Consider the following 18,132-nt stretch of genomic DNA (forward strand, 5'->3'; position numbering starts at 1 on the left):
CTGAGAGGAAGCAATACCATTTCTCAATACCCCCTGTGTCTTCCAATCCACCTCCCTCCTTAATACATCCTGACTTTTCACGTTTGCACTCCCACGTCTACTACTAAGAGTTTCCTTTATCGTAGACCTACCTCTGTGTTATCAGTGCTCAGTATCAGACTCAAACTGACAAAGATCACTGCTTCAGCTGAGTGCTGTTTTGAGCTGTGTTGTCACTTTAACAAACTCCTGGTGTGACTCATCGGGTGCCCCATTAGCATGCATGACATGTACTGGACTGTGACTCACTGAATATCAATTTTTTTCCCTGTGTGAATTCATTGGTTGATTTTGAGAGTCTGTGTGGGGGATAGATGTGTTTTGTGTAGCTGACAGCATAAGTACCTTGTATGAGCACATACCGGTACATGAGATCATATGACTGAAGCTAACAGTATGCCGTTATGCCCTTAATGTGTCCAGCTGGATAACAGGCAGCAGTGAGCACACAGACTTAATGCACTAATGCAGCACAGACTGCTAGAAAGAGCTACTGCTAAAATCAGGCACTCTCAACAGCCTATTAATATTACCCAATGGAGTATGGGGGTAGAGAAAGATGGAGGAGAAAGGGATGGAGAGATGATATGAATAATCTGGGGGGAGTAGGGAGAAGAAAAAAGACAGTGACTGGGAATAAAAGTAAGGCAGTGATTGAGAGAATTTGAGTGGGCATGAATTGAGAAAAGTACACAGCACAGAGGTAGAAGATAACAAATATCAGATGCAAAGACAGTAAGAGGATTAGGGCCAAAGAAAACACATTTATTGAAAAACGACTCCTCTTTTTCAAATTCATGGGTCTGGATACTTTAATCCCATTATTCTGACATTAATTCCCCAGAATTCCAGGGGAAAAAAAATCAAAACTATTTTGAGGAAAAAAGTCAGAATTATAACTTTAATCCTAGAATTTTGAGGTAAAAAGTCAAAAATCTGACCTTATCCCAGAATTTTGAGTTTAAAGTCAGAATTCTGAGTTAAATCCCAGAATTTTTAGCAAAAACGTCAGAAATATGACATGTTAATACCAGAATTTTGAGTAAAAAAGTCAGAATCTTGAGTTTAATCCCAGAATTTTTAGCAAAAAAAAGAAAAAAAAAGTTAGAAATCTGAAATTTTAATCCCAGAATTTTTGAGGAAAAAAGTCAGGATTCTGAGTTTAATCACAGATTTTTTAGCAAAAAAAGGTCAGAAATTTGACTTTAATCCAAGATTTTTGAGGGAAAATCAGCATTCCAAGATCGAATTCAGAATTCTAAGAAAAAAAATCCCTCAGCATTCTGAGTCTCTAGTTTGTGTGTCTTTAGCTCACACACAGACCACAGCATTCATCCGTACTATGTTCATCCAATGCATTCTGCTGTAGGGAAGAAAATCCAGGAAACTTAGAAAACTCACAGCCTTTTCCTCTTCTTTGACAGTTTTGGCAGCGACTCCCGGTGCATTGTTACCAATACAGTACTGCCAAACCAGTGTAATACCATAATTTCAGTTAAAAATGGCCTTCACCAGAAAATACAGTTTTCATGATGTCAACGCTTTGAGAGCTGGAGGCGTCAGCCTCATAATTAAATATGCAGGAAAACCCCTGAATAAGGAGTTTGGGGTACTGAGGAACTGCAACCTTAAAATGTGACCAATCAAATCAAAAAAGAAAGGAAAGTTCAACTACAGATCTGAAAAGTAAGTAAAAGAAAAATCCCTCACAGTAGTGACACACAGAAAAGGAAAAATGATTATTTAAAACTTGCTCATTAGGTACAGATCCACAGGCAAAGCCTAAGCAGAACAAAAAGCACAAACCATGAGCTAATTAACAATCAAACCACTGAAGTGCTTTTGGAAACTTAAAGAAAAACATCACCAATGTTAATTAGACCACACTGCATCATAATTATATCAGATAACTGTGGCTTCAGCTGTCCATATGCACTGCCTTGAGGAAAAGTCTGATTGAAAGCTGGTAGAGTGCTGTAAATACATGAGGGAATTTTGACGAGTTCATGGAAAGAGTCTCAGAAAGCAACAGCACCTATTCCCTCCACAGAAAAGTCCTGACTATCATATTGTATTTGGCTTAGCATTGCCTTTTCCTTTCTCTTCGCTGTTTTTTCTATCTGTGTGGTTTTTAAATACTCTGCCTCTGTATAACCCGATTCTTTCCACCACACAACCTACTCCAGTCTCTGCTGATACTAAAGTTGTCGCAACTTTTCTGCTCACCTTCCTCTGCTCTCTAAAATCCACTTTTCTAATCTTCTGCTCACACCTTTCTATTATAGAACAGACAATGTTTTCTATGAAGTCTTCAGGCTCCTATTATTCACTCCACAATCTGCTTCTTTTTTCACATTTTCCTCTGACTTGACTCTGAAAAATAATAATTTGTTCGTCAAAATGACAAAAAAGAGATTCAGAGATGGCCTTAAAAATCAAAAACACATACTTGTGGCAAGAAAGGACAAGAGGAATAAAGGGATGGCACCATGTACATACATTTAAAAATAGACATTATAATCGCCTTAACACAGTGTTGGTGTAAAAGTGACACACTCATTTTCCTCCCATCTGTCTCTTGGCAATCAAAGGTGCCTACAGTACTCCACTGCTACCTCTGTACCACTCCCCAACCTCATCTCACTCCTATCTTTTCATCTCAACTCCCTCACTCCCCTGCCGTCTCTCCCCACCTCCATCTCTCTCTTCACTTATTTACACCTCTGTCCCTACACCCCCGCAGGTGTCCCGTCCTCTCTCTCCTCAAAGCTTTAAGCCTGCACTCTCTTCCTGCTACCTCAACCTGCAGGAAGAGGAAAGCAATGACTTTGATCACTTAATATAAAGAATACAAAGCAAAAGACTGCTACTATAGGAAGCACATGGGGGTGTGTTCACTTAATATTATATGTGCCTCTACTCCTTAAGTACCTGGGAAAAACATGGCAGGAATATCCATCTTTACTCAGTGATAGTTGTGATATGCAGCTCTTCACATCAACGCTCCCCCATCACTCGTAATTATGTCCCATTTTCCCTCTGTCATTCTTACCAATTCTCACCTTCTCCCCGTCACTCACATCTCCCTCTACAATCTCCCATGCTCTTTCACACATTCATGTTGCTCTGTTCCACTGTGCCTCTTCCCCTCTCTGAGCCAAACTCCTTTATAAGTCTGTATTTCTCACTTATTTGGAAACTGAGAAGAAAGTAGGGTATGTCGTGCTCATGAAATTTTTAATCCTCTAGTTGAAAATTGAGAAACGGTTTAGGTACAAAAGTGACAGTTTTTTCACCCTTAAAGTGAAGTGTATTGGTGTCTGACCCCCTGCCTTGCAGTCAGTCATACTCATGCACTATCACTTGTCATATCTCCTGATGGGCTGTGTAGCTTGAATTGGCAAGTAACCAAACACATGAGTGACAGCCTGGAGAGGCAGACGGTCACAGCCAGCAGGTTTGGCCTGCTTTTTTATGTACACAATCTTTGATAGCTAGGTCTCGATCATACACTCAATCACGTATCAAGTGACAGCTTCCCAAAAGTCAGTCAAAAACATTTATAGCACGTGTCTGCCCACAAGGCTTGCCTCAACCACTAGGTCCTAGGTTTCCAGTTTGTAGTGAGCTGGATCAGGCGCAGGAAAGCGCACTAGGTGCCTGTAGAAGCACAGCAACCACTCACATATCCAGCAGCTGACTCTTTTCATCCCAGCTTTTCTGGGCATGTCAGCATTAAACACATGGTCTTGCAAACCATATTCAAAAATGCACCAAAGAAAAGTCTTCCCAAAGGAGTCCAGATGGCATCTCTGGCCATCAGTCAGCATCCAGGCCTCACAAGAATAGCAAGACTGGGTGGACCATTGACTGAAAGACTCTGACTTGGATCTGCATGCTCAGATACTGTGAGCGCTCGACTGCCTTACCCAGAATTGCCATTGGTTTATGCAAAAGGCAACATCTAGCATTGGGTAAGCCTTGGAGGGTAGCACATTAATGCTAAGGTAGCTGAACTGCTACACAGCTTCTATGCTCTCACCATCCACAGAAATAGATTCGATCGTAACATCCAAGGCGTCCCCGAAGGCTTTTTAGACCGGCAGGACTCTGTGCCCGTTCCCTCTGTCAATCTCACTGATTCTCACTGTAATTTTGAACTGGCTGGTGTGTTCAAACCAAAAAAAAAAAAAAAAAAATTTGGTTCAGAACCTGAAGTTGGTTCTCAGCTGGAACCAAAAATCTGGGCATCGACAGAAGTCCAGGTAAAGCTGGAGAGTTGTACAAGGAAGAGCAAGTTATATGCCAAACTTGTGGAAGAGATGATGAAGGACCTCACCCGAATACCAGACAAAAAATTAATAAACTCAAGAGACCACCTAAGTAACGTATTCTCCCACTTTGGTTCCACTTAAAAGGATACTTCAAAATTTTGGCAAATTTGCCCATTGCCATAATCCCTATAGTCTTAGTAATAGGTTCGTTACCTTTAGTTGTCCATGCAAGCTATTTTTAGATCAATGCTGCCGAGCTGCTGTGCCAACTTAAAGGAGACAGACGGTATTTTTGGCTTTCCCTCATCAAACTCATCAAATACACAATCCAACAACTCCAAAACGCTCTCGTTGGACAAGTTGTGACCTACACATTCACCACGCTATGCAATAATAACATATAATTATGTTACATTACAACACATGAAGCAAATACTCGGAACTACTTTCCGAGTAAACCATTGGGCGGAGTGACACAGTGCGCGCCTGTGGCAGTGCCGTAGTTACTTGACAGTAACTAGCTTAGCTTTAAAACATCACCGTCAATAATATCATCTGTCTCCATAGCATTAGCTAAGCGGCTGGTATATCAGTTCCCCCAGATCTAGAAACAGCTTGCACCGACACCTAAAGGAAACCTATTATTAAGACTATAGGAATTATGGCAATGAGCGAATTTGCCAAAATGTTGAAGTATCCCTTTAAACTGGTGTGAACGTGGGCTGGTTTGCCAGAAAGTACCAAGGTTCTGAGACTCCAGAACAGATCCAGAGCCAGAATCAGAACCATATCTGTTTGAAATCGAGCGGTTCAGCCTCCTTGCTCAGCAATTCAAGAGCCCCCACATGGACATCTACAGATCTGCAAGGATCACCACATCCTTGCAGATCAGCGATCAAGACATCGCCAAATGGCACACCACAGTTTGCTGCCAATGTTACTGTACTATTATCATGTCATCATATCATATTTCCCAGAGTTAAATGGGAAATGAGAGCTGGAGCTACCACACTCCACAGTACCCTCTGAACCAAAATATCAGGAAGACAACAGCATGAAAAGCACACACGATCCCCTGGAGCTCCAGAATCCTCCAGAAGGCATCCAAAGTCACTGAGTCAAACACCTTGCAGAGTCAACATGGGCTGCAAGCAACCCTTTATTGATTTCAAGAAAGCGCTCAGTGAGGACAGTAAGTGTCGGGATGCACAGAGATGTTAGGGATGTTGCCTGTTCTCCATAAGTCACTATAACAAGTTACTACTGGTAACAGCTGTCATGTATGGACTACAGGCTGAGAGTGCATTTAAAGATCCATATTTATTTATCTGAATTTTTGGAATTGGAAAAGAAATTCTTTGGTAGCTGCTTATTTCAATAGGGGATGACTGCCTTTTCTTCCTGATGATAATACGGCATCGCCACCAACACATCTGCTTTTTTGACTGCATGCATTTGGATATGACAAAAGTTATCTAATGCTGCTCTTGGAAAACGTTTTCTGCGTAAGAACACACTCTTAAGCAGAGCCTGTTGTGGTAGCACATCCTTCAACAGGTGGTGAAAGTGAAAAAAATCTTCTATTTGAGTGACAAACTTAACACACTGGGGTCTCTAAGAGTAGTGAGTGTTACTCCCTTTTTTGGGCCCAGCCTTCCAGTCCTTCCTAATGCAGTTTGTCTGCAGAAATACCTACATCGTTCCACATCTTGCTCTCGTAATGATGATGGTAATGAAAGGTGATGGAGATGCTGTCACACTCTTGCACATACCTTCCTCAAGTGGGCTGAAAACTGTGTTAGAGAAATCTCTTCAGTCCAACACACATTAAGAAAGCCATATGAACAGAAAAATGTTCTGGGCAATGCAAAGCAGAGATTCAAATGGATGCTGTCCTGTTTATCAGATTGATAATATTTATGTTACAGTTTTCACCATGTTGTATATGATTTGAGACTTTAGGAGAGTGGAGACAACTTTCAGGAACATTTTCAGGGTAGAGATGTCAAAGAAAAAAATGCTCCTCTCCCAAAGCGTCCTATAACCCTCCGCTGCTTTGTCATTCCTCCTCTTCACTCTCATCTCGCCCCAGGACTGATGACTTGTTTTTTTCTGTTATTTCCGGCTGTCTGTCCGAGTCCATCTGTCAGTCTCTGTCTGAGAGGGACACTAATATGATTTCTACCATAGGACACCGCACTCTTTAACTGACGGTGGGTTTAGTCCATCTGTCAATCTGTCTCTTCTCATGAGGAGGATGGCATTATCCCACAGCACAAAAGCTGCCATGCCTACCTGACTATCTCTCTGTCTGTCCTATAGTCATGGGACCCATTAAAACTGAGGGGTTTCCAGTGTGACAGTTGCGTGTTGAAGTGTAATCAAAACACTATTTGTCATTTTGACGAATAAAAGATAATTGCTGCCCTGCAACTCAGTTACTCACATATAATTGAATCATCATTGCAGCACAATCAGCTCTGATTTAGGGGCGCAGCTGCCCGGCCACCAAATAGGATCCTTAAGAAAGTTAAATCGTGCAGCTTGACGTTTATTGGAATGCAACACTAAGCAGCCAATCACAGCCTGGAGAAGCCCTGCAGGTATTCCATCAGGTAATTGGATCAGCACACAGCTGGAGATATAACTGGAGTGGTATATGCTCTGGAGAGCAGATGCAGGACAAGAAAAATGGTCTGCAAAATTCACAAAGCAAAATATAAATAACTGTTGGATCCAGATAAACATATTTCTATTGATAATGAAAATTAGGGCTGCAGCCATGTCTTTAAATGTTCATTTAAACCTCACCTGAATGGCAGGGTCTTAGTTGTTTTATAGAGTATATGAGCCAATATGAGGGGAGTTTTCACATAGATCTCTGCCCAATAGTGTTAGATTCATATCATAATCTTGCAATTTTTCATTATTTCTGGATCCTTGTATTCAATAAGCTTAATGGGTGTGCATGAGTCAAGAAGCAGAAGTTTTAACTCACCGTGATTACTTTTCAGGATGTTCTAGCTTGTAATTGATTTGGTGTTGTTTCCTTTGGCTTATATATTTGTGACGTTGCTTCTGCTGAAAGCTGCCCATTTCCTGGGAGGCTTTTCAAAATAAAATGCACTGCATTCTTGGTGTGCATTGCTTTGCTCAGACCAACAGCGCTAACCTTTGCCCTGAAAGTGTCCCTGGAGCACAGAGCACACAGCAGTCCTTATCAGCTGGAGAAACAACATCATGGGAACAAACTCATGACGGTAGAGTTCACCTGAGAGGAGTTTGTAAACAACATTTTCTCTTTCTTGGGATGATTTGCCATTCATTTCAATGCAGTTCATTTTTTTTTTGCTTCTATCCTGGGTGAGTGGATTAGGGAATTTTAAGGTTTATGTTTTCTAGAAGGATGTATGGTTTCATGTAAACTCTGTGGTTTTCCACCTAAAAGGGTAATTTTTTTCGTTAATGGCACTGTAGTACCTCTGTGACCCACTGACTGACTGGTGTCCTGTAGTTTGTGCCACAGGATAGGACGTAACGTTGTTATAGTGATGATTTACTGCTGTATTTTGAACTTGATGCTTTGCATGCTTTTCCTGCTATTTGGATCAATCTTTACATGGACTTAGGTGGTTTGGCCAAGGCTGGCCCCAGAGATACAGTAGACTTGGCATGCATCTTGAACTGAGTCCCAGTTTTGGGATGTGCCAGAGCAGTTGCAGTGGAATTGCAAAAATTGCCTAGAGAGTGCACGATTTATTTACACTTCATAAGCACATTGCTGTAGATCATGGCACCTGCAGAGTATGTGGAATCTGTGGGTAACAGAAGGCTATACAGTATACAGCCACAGTAGTGCCCTTCTTTTAATCATCATGGCTATAAGACAAGCAGGACATTTTTAACACTACCTCAGCAGGTGAAATATTCTTGTGGAGATGTAAACCATGCTGCGCTGGGTTAAATGAAACAGCCTGTCACTGTAAACACAGCCACTCTTGCCCTGGCCTCTCTGGTCAGTTAGGTCTGCCTGGCTCTGCAGAGTAAGAAGTAGACCAGGTTTCAGATTACCTTGTGTTCTGTCTGAAATCATTTGTTACTTTACAACTTTAGCTGGTAGGGTGAAAAAATTCACTCTGTGCAGAAACACACGCATTGTGTAGGTAGCTGTTGCTTATTTTCAAACACTGACATGCGAATACATAAATCATCCCAGGAAAGATTTTGGTTTACCCCAAGAGCATGTTGTAGTCTCCATGATGACGGGACATCCTTAGTCTTGAACTCTGCCTGCAGTTCAAACCCCTACAAGCTAACACTCAGTAACTTTAATTTTTCAGGAATGCCAAAACAGGTAGGATTCGAATAAAGTCAGTCTTTTAGAGATAAAACTGTAGAAAATATCTGAATATCATAAGGAACATTTGCACACTAACTATGACAGTTTCTGTTATATGTCCAACTGTCCTCCAATCAAGCCAACCATAGTGCATGTCTTTCTGTCAGGGACGTGGTTAGGCCGTTTTTGGGGGCACTGAAGCCACCCCAAAATGTTCCTCAGCCCCCCCAACAATAATTACAGTAAAAACAGTGACGAAATTAATTAAGGAATGCACCACAGTGTTATGTTACTCTCTGCTTAATGTCTAGAGCAGAGATAATCAGCCCATGGCTCTCCAGCTGCCTGTGGCTCTTTACTGCCAAGTATAGATGAAAACTTTAATTTACTTTTAATCCTTGTATTATTATCACTGGGTGTGCACAGCGAAGGACGTCCGGTGGTGGTGCGTCTCTTCAGTAAGTTCATTCATTTAGGTGTGCTGTCTTGTGTTCAAATTGAAGCTTTTAATGCCCTCGTTTTAACAAGTTTCTTCAATCTCTTCCTGCCCATGCTCTTCCACACTCGTATTTTATGATGATCATTGCGGTATGTGTCGTCGGTCATCAGCAACCCTCACTCACACGGATCAGAATGTTGAGATAACGTAATATCTAGTAAAACTTGTCCAAATGTGGGTGTTTAACTTGATCTTTAATGTACTGCTGATAACAAATACTGTAAAAGAGCAGAAACAGGAAACCAAAGCCACAGAATGAGGCAGGGTGGAACGACGCGTCTGAGAGAGCTGAAAGTGTGAGGCAGGGCCGCTTTTAGTCATTTCAAGGACCAGGGCAAGACCAATATGAGGCCCAGACCTGGCAGCATGGGCGGGCATTGGGGTCTGTGCCCACCCACGGAGTCAGTCGTGCCCACCCTGGGACTTGAAGTTGTCCATATTTGGGTTTTGTTTTGTTTTTTGTCGGAGTAGCCATCTTTTATTATTCCTATCTCGATTTGTTGATCCTACAATTCAACCAATCCAACCAACGAACGAAGGCAACATGCTAGCCAATTACAAATAGAGGGGGTAGGTCACTGAGTCATACCAAGTCATACGTTCATGGCATTCACCGTCGCTATTGCCCAGTGAACTGAACATGGATATCCGGAATTATTTCCAAAAAAACAAAGTATCGAGGACAAGTGACGGCACAGACGGGAGTGAGGAGGAAGCAGCGCCATACAGCTCCACTTCTTTTGGAAACATAAGCATCGAAGTCAACAGCCACACTGGAGAAAACATTCATGCTAAGAGGGTTAGCTACGGCAGCTAAGGAGCACAAGGAGCAGCGCCAAGCAGCATAACCCATTCGCATGGAAGAAACGTGAGTGGTGACGTCAACAGCAACAACACCACCGAGGTTCACGGTAACATTACAGCTGCGTTGAACAGCAACAGGCCATTGCAGCCTAGTGACCCTGGAACAGAAGAGCCCCAAAGACCACTCATGCAGAGCTTTCCTCCACGCCTTTTCTCTAGGAAAAAAAGCCTGTGCTAGCCTGTTGCTGTTTCTCGCAGCTGTAATGTTCGGTGGTAGTGTTGTTGTTGATGTTGTCACTCACGTTTCTTCCATGCAGATGAGTTACGCTGCTTGGCGCTGCTCCTTGTGCCCCCTAGCTGCTGTAGCTACCTCTCCCACACTGTTTTTTTTTTTTTTTCCAGATTTGGGATAAACTGCCTCTTTGTTGTGAGAGAAAAATGATTTCTCAGCACCGTAGAAGTGGCTACAATGCCACTGTTCAGCCTGAAGCAAATAAAATTTAGGTTGAAAAAGTGTGCCCCCTCCCCCAAAAATGTAATGCCCCCCCTCTGATTTGTTTCTGCAGCCGGGTCTGACGAGACCCCTCCTCGTTTAGCTAAAAGCATCAATAATGAGTGGAAAAAAAATTAGAAAGTATCTTTTTTTAGTTAATAAATTTACAGAACTACAGTAAATGTCCCAGTGTGAGAGATAAATTCCAAATAGCCAACAATAATTCATAAGCTCTTTGAAAAACATCTCAGAGCTCAAACTAATATTTTAACATGTCATTAGACCAGGTGGAACTTGAATAAATAAAAAAAAATACATGCTTATTATCAGTAACATATGTTTTCCTCTAACACTGTAGAAATTTGTATGTAGCCTATTGTATCCTATTTAATTACAGAATAATCCAACAATTCACTGTTTCATTTTATTTCAACTATGGATCAGCTGATCTATGGATCTTCTTACATCCCCAGTTTTGGAATGTGGCTCTTGCAAAAGTATTTTAAGACAATAAGGTTCTTGGGTAGAATAAGGTTGAGTACTACTGCTGTGGACTGTCTTCAGACACAGCGAAATATCAGTGACTGGCAGAAATAAGCTAGTTTTATTTGGAAAGCATGAACAGCCTGAAAGGAAAAAGAGAGGAGTGAAATATATATTTTTAGATATTATATACCACATTTATATTTTACTAAATGCATTAATGGATATGTTTTCTAACATCTTTTCCATGAACCCACCCCAATATCTCATAAACCCCAACTCATAAACTCACTGAGACTCTTATTAGTAAAAAAGAAAGACCTCCTGAAGGCTCAGGAAAGGACAGTCTTCTAAGGAGAAGAGAGTGAGCCAGATTATAGGTCCTGATAAATGCTCTGCAACTATCAATCAATCAATCAATCAATTAATTAATTAATTAATTAATTAAGCATTCTAAGGTGTGGAGGAAATTAAATGGTGCACACTATATACCAAGAATAACTTGCAACCCTTGGGGTTAAGCCCCCCCCCCCCCCGTCTTTCAATCCTAGTGACGGCCCTGATCCCTGTTTAGCTTTTCTTTCAGCATGAGCCAGTCAGTCAGTCTGGCTGTGAAAGATACAGCTATCACACATCATGCTGTTGGCTATTTTTTCCCTGGACTATTATTGAAAACCATCAAAGTGGTTAAAAAAGGATTCATGAGCATGTCCCTCTCACAATGACAGGCTCAAAAAATGGGAAAAAGCACAGCGATGATATGCAGAGTCGTCCCTCTTCACTTCATTGCCTCTTTTGGTTGTATTTACTTTTGGTACTTCAGTTGTTTACTTTCCTTCTATTGAGTTTGGTTCTTCTCTTAGCTGGTTTAGTGGAGTTTTGACCTTTCCCACTGTTTCATTCCACACAGGCTACTTCCTATAAAGTAATCCACATTAAGAACAGGCTGTAGGAACATCTTATATGGAAAACAACATGGAAAATTAAAAAAAAGAATCAGTGTTACTAACCCAATATTTGATACTTTCTGCTTCACTTTGCATGATCAAGGGCTAAGAATTGTGAATGCTTATAATGCACTGGCTAAACTAATTGCAAAGCCATTCTTTTGTTTTCCTTTCCTCTTAAGGGATGTATCAAAAGATCAGAGGAAGGGCAGCATCTGTGAGAGAGGCTGGATGTGTATGTGAGTGTATTTGTGTGTCTAAGAGCTTTGAAGCTCCCTGTTGGCAGCCTGCTGCAGCCATGAGCCTCTAATACACTGTATGTGTGCAAATAAACATATGCATGTGCAAAAGTGGAGCACAAAGTAGACTCAAGCACAGGAGCCTGCTGCCATGTCTATAGTGCTTCTATATATCTATGAATAGAGATGCATTGAATAGGCAGTCTGATGGCACAATAACAGGGACAAATCACCTTAATCTGCTTTTAATGGCTGCTTTTGAAAACTGAAGTTGATCCAACAATAAAGTACAAAATAAAACAGATAACAAAATCAGTGACAGATACTATTGATTATTATTATTACTGATTTATGTTGATTACTGAAAATTATTATTGAAATTCCATTAATATACCTTTGTTACATGGTCACTGACTGAACATCTTGAGGACTACTTTGTCTTCCATGGACGGCATCCAGCACCACTGATGTGGGTTTAAGTTACACTGAAAGCTCTCCTTTCACTGCGACATGACAGACTGCACTGCTGTTGAAAAACAATATAAGTCATGTTCACAGACGGATGATTTCCCATTCGATTACATGCAAAACATAGTTGTGTTAAGCCAACTAGTTTCAATTCAGATAAATACATTCTGTTAACTAACTTCACACTGCAACAGTAAACGAAGTCATGCTGAAACAGTGTGAAATTGGTTTGCAGAATGTGGCTAACGTTACTGTGTTAGTAGTGCTAGCAGAGTATTTTGAGTTCTTCACTCAAAATAGTGCTATCTGCAGCATTCCCTTGAGGTGTTATCAGGGCAACTACATAGTTAGCAGTTGTTTATAACAAAGTTAAGAGCACCATTTCAGCAAAGAAGCTGTCATTAAGAACAATTACAGTGGCTACAAGCAACGGGTGGCTGCATTTAGATGGAGTGTTTAACCACGATGGTGGGCCTGAACTAATAACAAAAAATGTTAATAGTAAGATCAGACAACTTGTAATTCTAGTGTTGACCACAAAAGGATCTGAATCTAACTCTTTAGTTGGCTAATCGAGTGCCTTCCTACTTTGGAAGTTGTTAGAAATGGCTGATGGTGTTTAAGTAACACTGTAGCTATTAACATAGACATAAAAAGCACTGCATTTGTCTGGTTTGATTTGAATTTTGATGAAGAAGAATTACAATATGCTGTATATCACATAAAGATACAAATCTAGTGTCAGTTTTTCTAATACCGTCAGCCCTGATGCACTTTGCAGAAATACCTGCTTCAACAGTAAAGGTACAGGATATGCAGAAATAAGCTAGAAGCTTCTTCAAATTCCCTTTTTGCTCCTTGAACATAAAACAGGCATTTTAGTGTAAAATAATCTTGTCTGATATTAGCTTTATTATGACGCCTGTGACCAAAAGAAAACAATCATTAGTTCATTAATACTGCAGTGACACTGGTTGACCACAACATGCCAAATATCTACAGCCAGGCAGACATTTCTTTGTGCATCATTCACACATAAACACAGTTAGAAGGCTGACAGTAAGGTCAGTGGGAGGTTAACAACATTTCAGTGTTGTCCAGTGGGACATATATGCTACATACTAAAGTATATGCGCTCCACTTCCATGCTATCTTTCACATATATACCATGACACTGGTTTCTTCCACTTGTTCAAAAACACTCCCGCTCAGACGTTGATTTGCGTCTCTGCTCTTTCCTCCTGTGAATGTTAGAAATATATAACTAGAATGGGGGAAAAGAGGACTATCTCGTCAGATGCTTTGATCAGTTTGTCTGTTTCATCTTTCCTGGTGGCACTTTCTCTCTCTCTCTCCAAACTTGTCTCCATGTCTCTCAACCTCTTATTCCAATTTCCATAATATTTTACAAAGCAAATCTCCATTTACAGCCATCGCCAACGTTCCTGTGGAACCCTCACTTCACTTCCTTGTGCAAACAGAGCAAATCCAAAGCTTAGACAGACGTGAGTGCATACATTTAAATGACAAGACACTGTAATTGTAAGTGTAGAGGACAGACGACAGTGTGAAAGAAAAGACAAACTCGTGGAAGGGGATTTTTATTTCACGTCAAGGGAATGTGGCAGGGTAGGGAAAGGATGAAGGTTGATTGGGGGAAGTTTTTAAAAGCAAAAGCAAGAAGAAAGAAGTAAGAAAGGGAGGGCAAAAGAGGTAGACATGTATAATTTATCCCTTCACCATTTCATTAAATATATATGGACATTAGGGACTGCAGAGATCGCCCTGACTGTAGCACAATGGATCTGCAGGGATCTCTCTCTCCTTCCCATGTGCCAAGACCGAACACACACTGGACACACCAAAGCGCACACACAGAGCTGCACAGACATCAACAAACAGTCCTGGACACACATTTTCTTGGCAGGGGAATCAACTATTACAGTATCTGTCGGCCATTACGCCTTATTCCCCCTGTGATGGATGTAACACTTTGTGGCGCTGCAAAATGTGTTTTGGAAATGTGTTTGGAATTGCTTTGTGGCACTGCTGAATGCTTTTGGAATGAGATCATAACAGGCTGAGAGCCCCTGTAATACCATTGTGGAGCAAGTGGCAGGGCGCCGCTTCAATGTAAGTGACTGATTGGTGTATGTGTGTTTAGGTCAGAGAGTGTGTGTGCATGCTGTTTAAAGCGCATTTGTTACATTTGACAGCTGTAATAGAGCAAATTGATGACTGTGCATGCATGTTTGTTTCCATGTCACTGGGAAAACACGTCCACCTAGATATTTATGCACAACACTGACAATTAAGTGCAAATTTACCTGTGTTGACAACTGAAATTGTACGCTAAGTGAGAGTGTTATATGGTGTGTCATCTGTTTAGTGGAGTCAGCTGTAAAAGTTGGTACACTAGAGCAAGCCCAGGAAGAAACCTTAAGCGGAGTCAGTACTCAAAATTAAAATGAACTATAACAATGAATTGGTAGTCATTAAGTCAATCAAAAAAAGGGAAAAAACTATTTTGATAAAATATCAATTTTACTGTGGAATCAATGTTTAAGTCAGCCTTAAAACAGATACTTCAGATATTTTCTAGTTCCAGCTTCTTAAATATAAAGATTTACTGTTTTTCTTGTCATTTATCAGAGAATATGAAGGGTTTAAAGGATTTAAACTTTTATTTAAACGATAACATCAGTTTAACTTATTGTACTAGAGTTTATTTCATTTTTTAAATCAATTCATTACTTATTCCTAGTTTTAGACTTTTAAAAATGTATCTACTGTTGTCAATTTCTGTATTATTTTTTGTGAAGCACTTTGGCTGCATGCTTTTATGAAAGCACAATATAAATAAAGTTCAGTTGAGTAAGGGTAATAGAGCATGGTGTACAGTCATTTTATTTTGCACTGAATTTGCTCTAGTTCTAATTCAGAATCTATACTTAACCCCCTCAGCCCTATGCCATTGCTGTGTTGTGTCTGTCCTGAACTTGTCCTAAAAATCTTGTTAAACTTCAGCCCTGTGGTGCACAGTGAAGCTCTAAACACTCTTTTTTCAGGACAGCCTAAGCTTTAGGGAAATGCAGTAATGTTACTTAAATTTTATAAAGGTTATGGGACTATAAAGACAAAAGAAAAAGACTAAACGGAAATTAAAACTCAAAGATTTGTATGTATTACACACAGTTAATATTAATGACTACTTGTTTGTTGCACAAATTTGTTCTCCAATCTCTTGAGGACCAAAAGGTGAAAAAAAAAAACCTTATGTACATAATTCAAAGCACTTCTTTCAGCAGACTCTTAGGCAACAGCATTAGATTCTGGCTGCAGGAATTATCAAAAAATGGATAAAGAGATATTCAATATGAGTTGCTGCTGTGGATTTAATCTTTAAAGACCCTGGAAAGTCACCTAAGTTCCAGGCTCGCTAGAAAATATTTTGTAAGAGCTATGAAGGCATGGATAGCGTCTTTAGAATGGCAAAACAGAGGGCTTTCAGATTAAAAAAAAAAAAAACACAAGTAACAAGATACCACTTTGGCGCAAACAGTTGTTCAACTTGGACTAACACATCTCTCCTCTTTCATATACGATAACAGTCTCAGAGAGTTAATTACTCATGTCTTATTAAGTAATTACTCATGTCTGATGAAGAAAAGTTAACTTTAGAGTAGAAATCCACCTAATTTTACATGAAATCAAACAATCTTCATCAAAAACAAACAAACAAAAAAAAAAAACGTTTAAGTTCCTAATGTACACACCCATAGCAGAAGCGAAAAAAATCATGGAACAATATGGAAATGAATGGCAAATCAACCTGAGAAAGGCACTCTGTTATTTTCCTGCTCTACCCACATGAATTAGTTCCTGAGATCTCGAGCCTCCAGCTGCTCAGAGCTGTACTGTTTAATGTACTTTAATTCTCTAGATTCACGTTTGGCTGTTTAAAACAATAGCTTTACTTCAAACATGGGCATCAAAATGACTTGTACTTACTTTGGAGCATCAAATGAAGAAACAAAGTTGCTTTTCTGCATCTGAATCATTTTCTGCTACATGAGTGAAATGATAGGAGGGCATGTTACTGTTAGAGTAAGCTTCGCATCCTCCTGTGTGTTACCAGCACAGCATGGATGACCTCAGGTAAAAGGTCATAATGTGATGTCACCCGCTGATATTTTTGTGATCCTTAATAGGAGCAAACACGGGCCTTTCATTTCATCCCTTCAAAATAAGATATAATAGCCTAAATGAATAAATAAATACACAGAGCAACATGGTGTAAGTCTCTGAGGTCAGTTTGGAGCATTAGTGAGCATCAGTAACAACAACAGCAGAATCCTCCATCTGGAATAAGTTAATGGTACTCTTCTGTGTGTGGGTTTTACTTTTTAATGGCCCTGTTAACTGGTCTAAGCCGCATTGATAGAATCAAATATTTTTTTATCTATTTAAGATAAGTAGAAACAGTGATTCACCGAAATCAAATGAGGTCGAGAGGAACCACCTACACTCCTCTCATGCTTTTTCATTGGTGTCAAGGTGCACATTACTGTGATATTTCTGGATTCAAGTGTAAATAAGCACTGATGCACTAAATTCTTACACAGAGAATCACAAATAGAACAATCAGGTAGAGTGAAAGCTGCAACTATCCCTTCCTGAACCCTACAGGCCTCCAGGATTAATCAATGGATCCCAGCCTCATTGATCCAGCTCATGGATGCCAGCCATGTATGGATTAAGTAGGGAGGATCTTATGCCCTCTGGCCAAAGCTTGATTTGAAACTTAACACTGAAATGAAATGTGGCTCAATAATGGGAAACCATGTGTCTAATTCCTCCTCCTGCTGCGTCTCTCAAACTTTTCCTCAGGCTCTGCTCGGTGCAGGGAAAGATAATGTGGCCCTCAGAAGAACGACATGATGGATGCCAGCTAACAGCAATTGTCGTAACTCTGTTACACAGTGAACAAAGGTACAAGGGGAGATGTTAAGTAAAGCACCAATAATTGATGACTGCTGATAGCCCAAAGAGCTAAAAATCTGTGCCTGATAGCAGGAGGTCTCACATGGGAAGAAGTAGAAAACAAACTACAAATGTTCAACCAAAATTCTCTATATTAATAATGAATAAAGTATGATTAATTTAGGTTGGCAATGAATACCAAACAAAGCAGAGGAGCATTCCACTCAAGGAACAGTTATCATGAAAGCAATGTGAGACTTGATAAGAGGGGGAGTAAAATCATGGTTTTGATTTGACCCATGTGAACAACTGTTTGCTGTTTGAATGTTTGTTGTGAAGTGATCCATGTGAACACAGCAGAAAAGCCAAAAGAAGTTTTTCCAAATCAAGTGTTTGTCTGTGAAATTTTGAGCATCAGCCAGTCCCTAGATCGTGTTCAGTATTGATTGTGAGACTGATTTAACAAAGATGTCATATATGATGACACTCAAGGCTTCAGAAATCACTTAAAATGCCTGCCATGTCTTACAGTTAGAGGTGCCCAGCTCACTTTTACATATAAAT

The 18,132-nt window shown here is 40.2% G+C and overlaps 1 protein-coding gene across 4 annotated transcripts in view; it reads right to left on the bottom strand.

The window, feature by feature from the left end:
- The window catches only part of grm8a (glutamate receptor, metabotropic 8a), a 351,812-nt gene that overhangs the window by 231,048 nt on the left and 102,632 nt on the right, over positions 1 to 18,132 (bottom strand). Inside the window, exon 1 of one of the 4 annotated variants that reach the window (XM_041781268.1) lies at positions 8,225 to 8,282. The exons of the other annotated variants lie outside the window; for them this stretch is intronic. The gene's annotated coding sequence lies outside the window, so the exon portion shown is untranslated. Of the gene's footprint in view, positions 1 to 8,224; positions 8,283 to 18,132 lie in introns of those variants that run through there. 4 annotated transcript variants of the gene reach the window in all.

Source organism: Cheilinus undulatus, linkage group 23 (assembly GCF_018320785.1).
Source record: "Cheilinus undulatus linkage group 23, ASM1832078v1, whole genome shotgun sequence".
Lineage (NCBI taxonomy): Eukaryota > Metazoa > Chordata > Actinopteri > Labriformes > Labridae > Cheilinus > Cheilinus undulatus.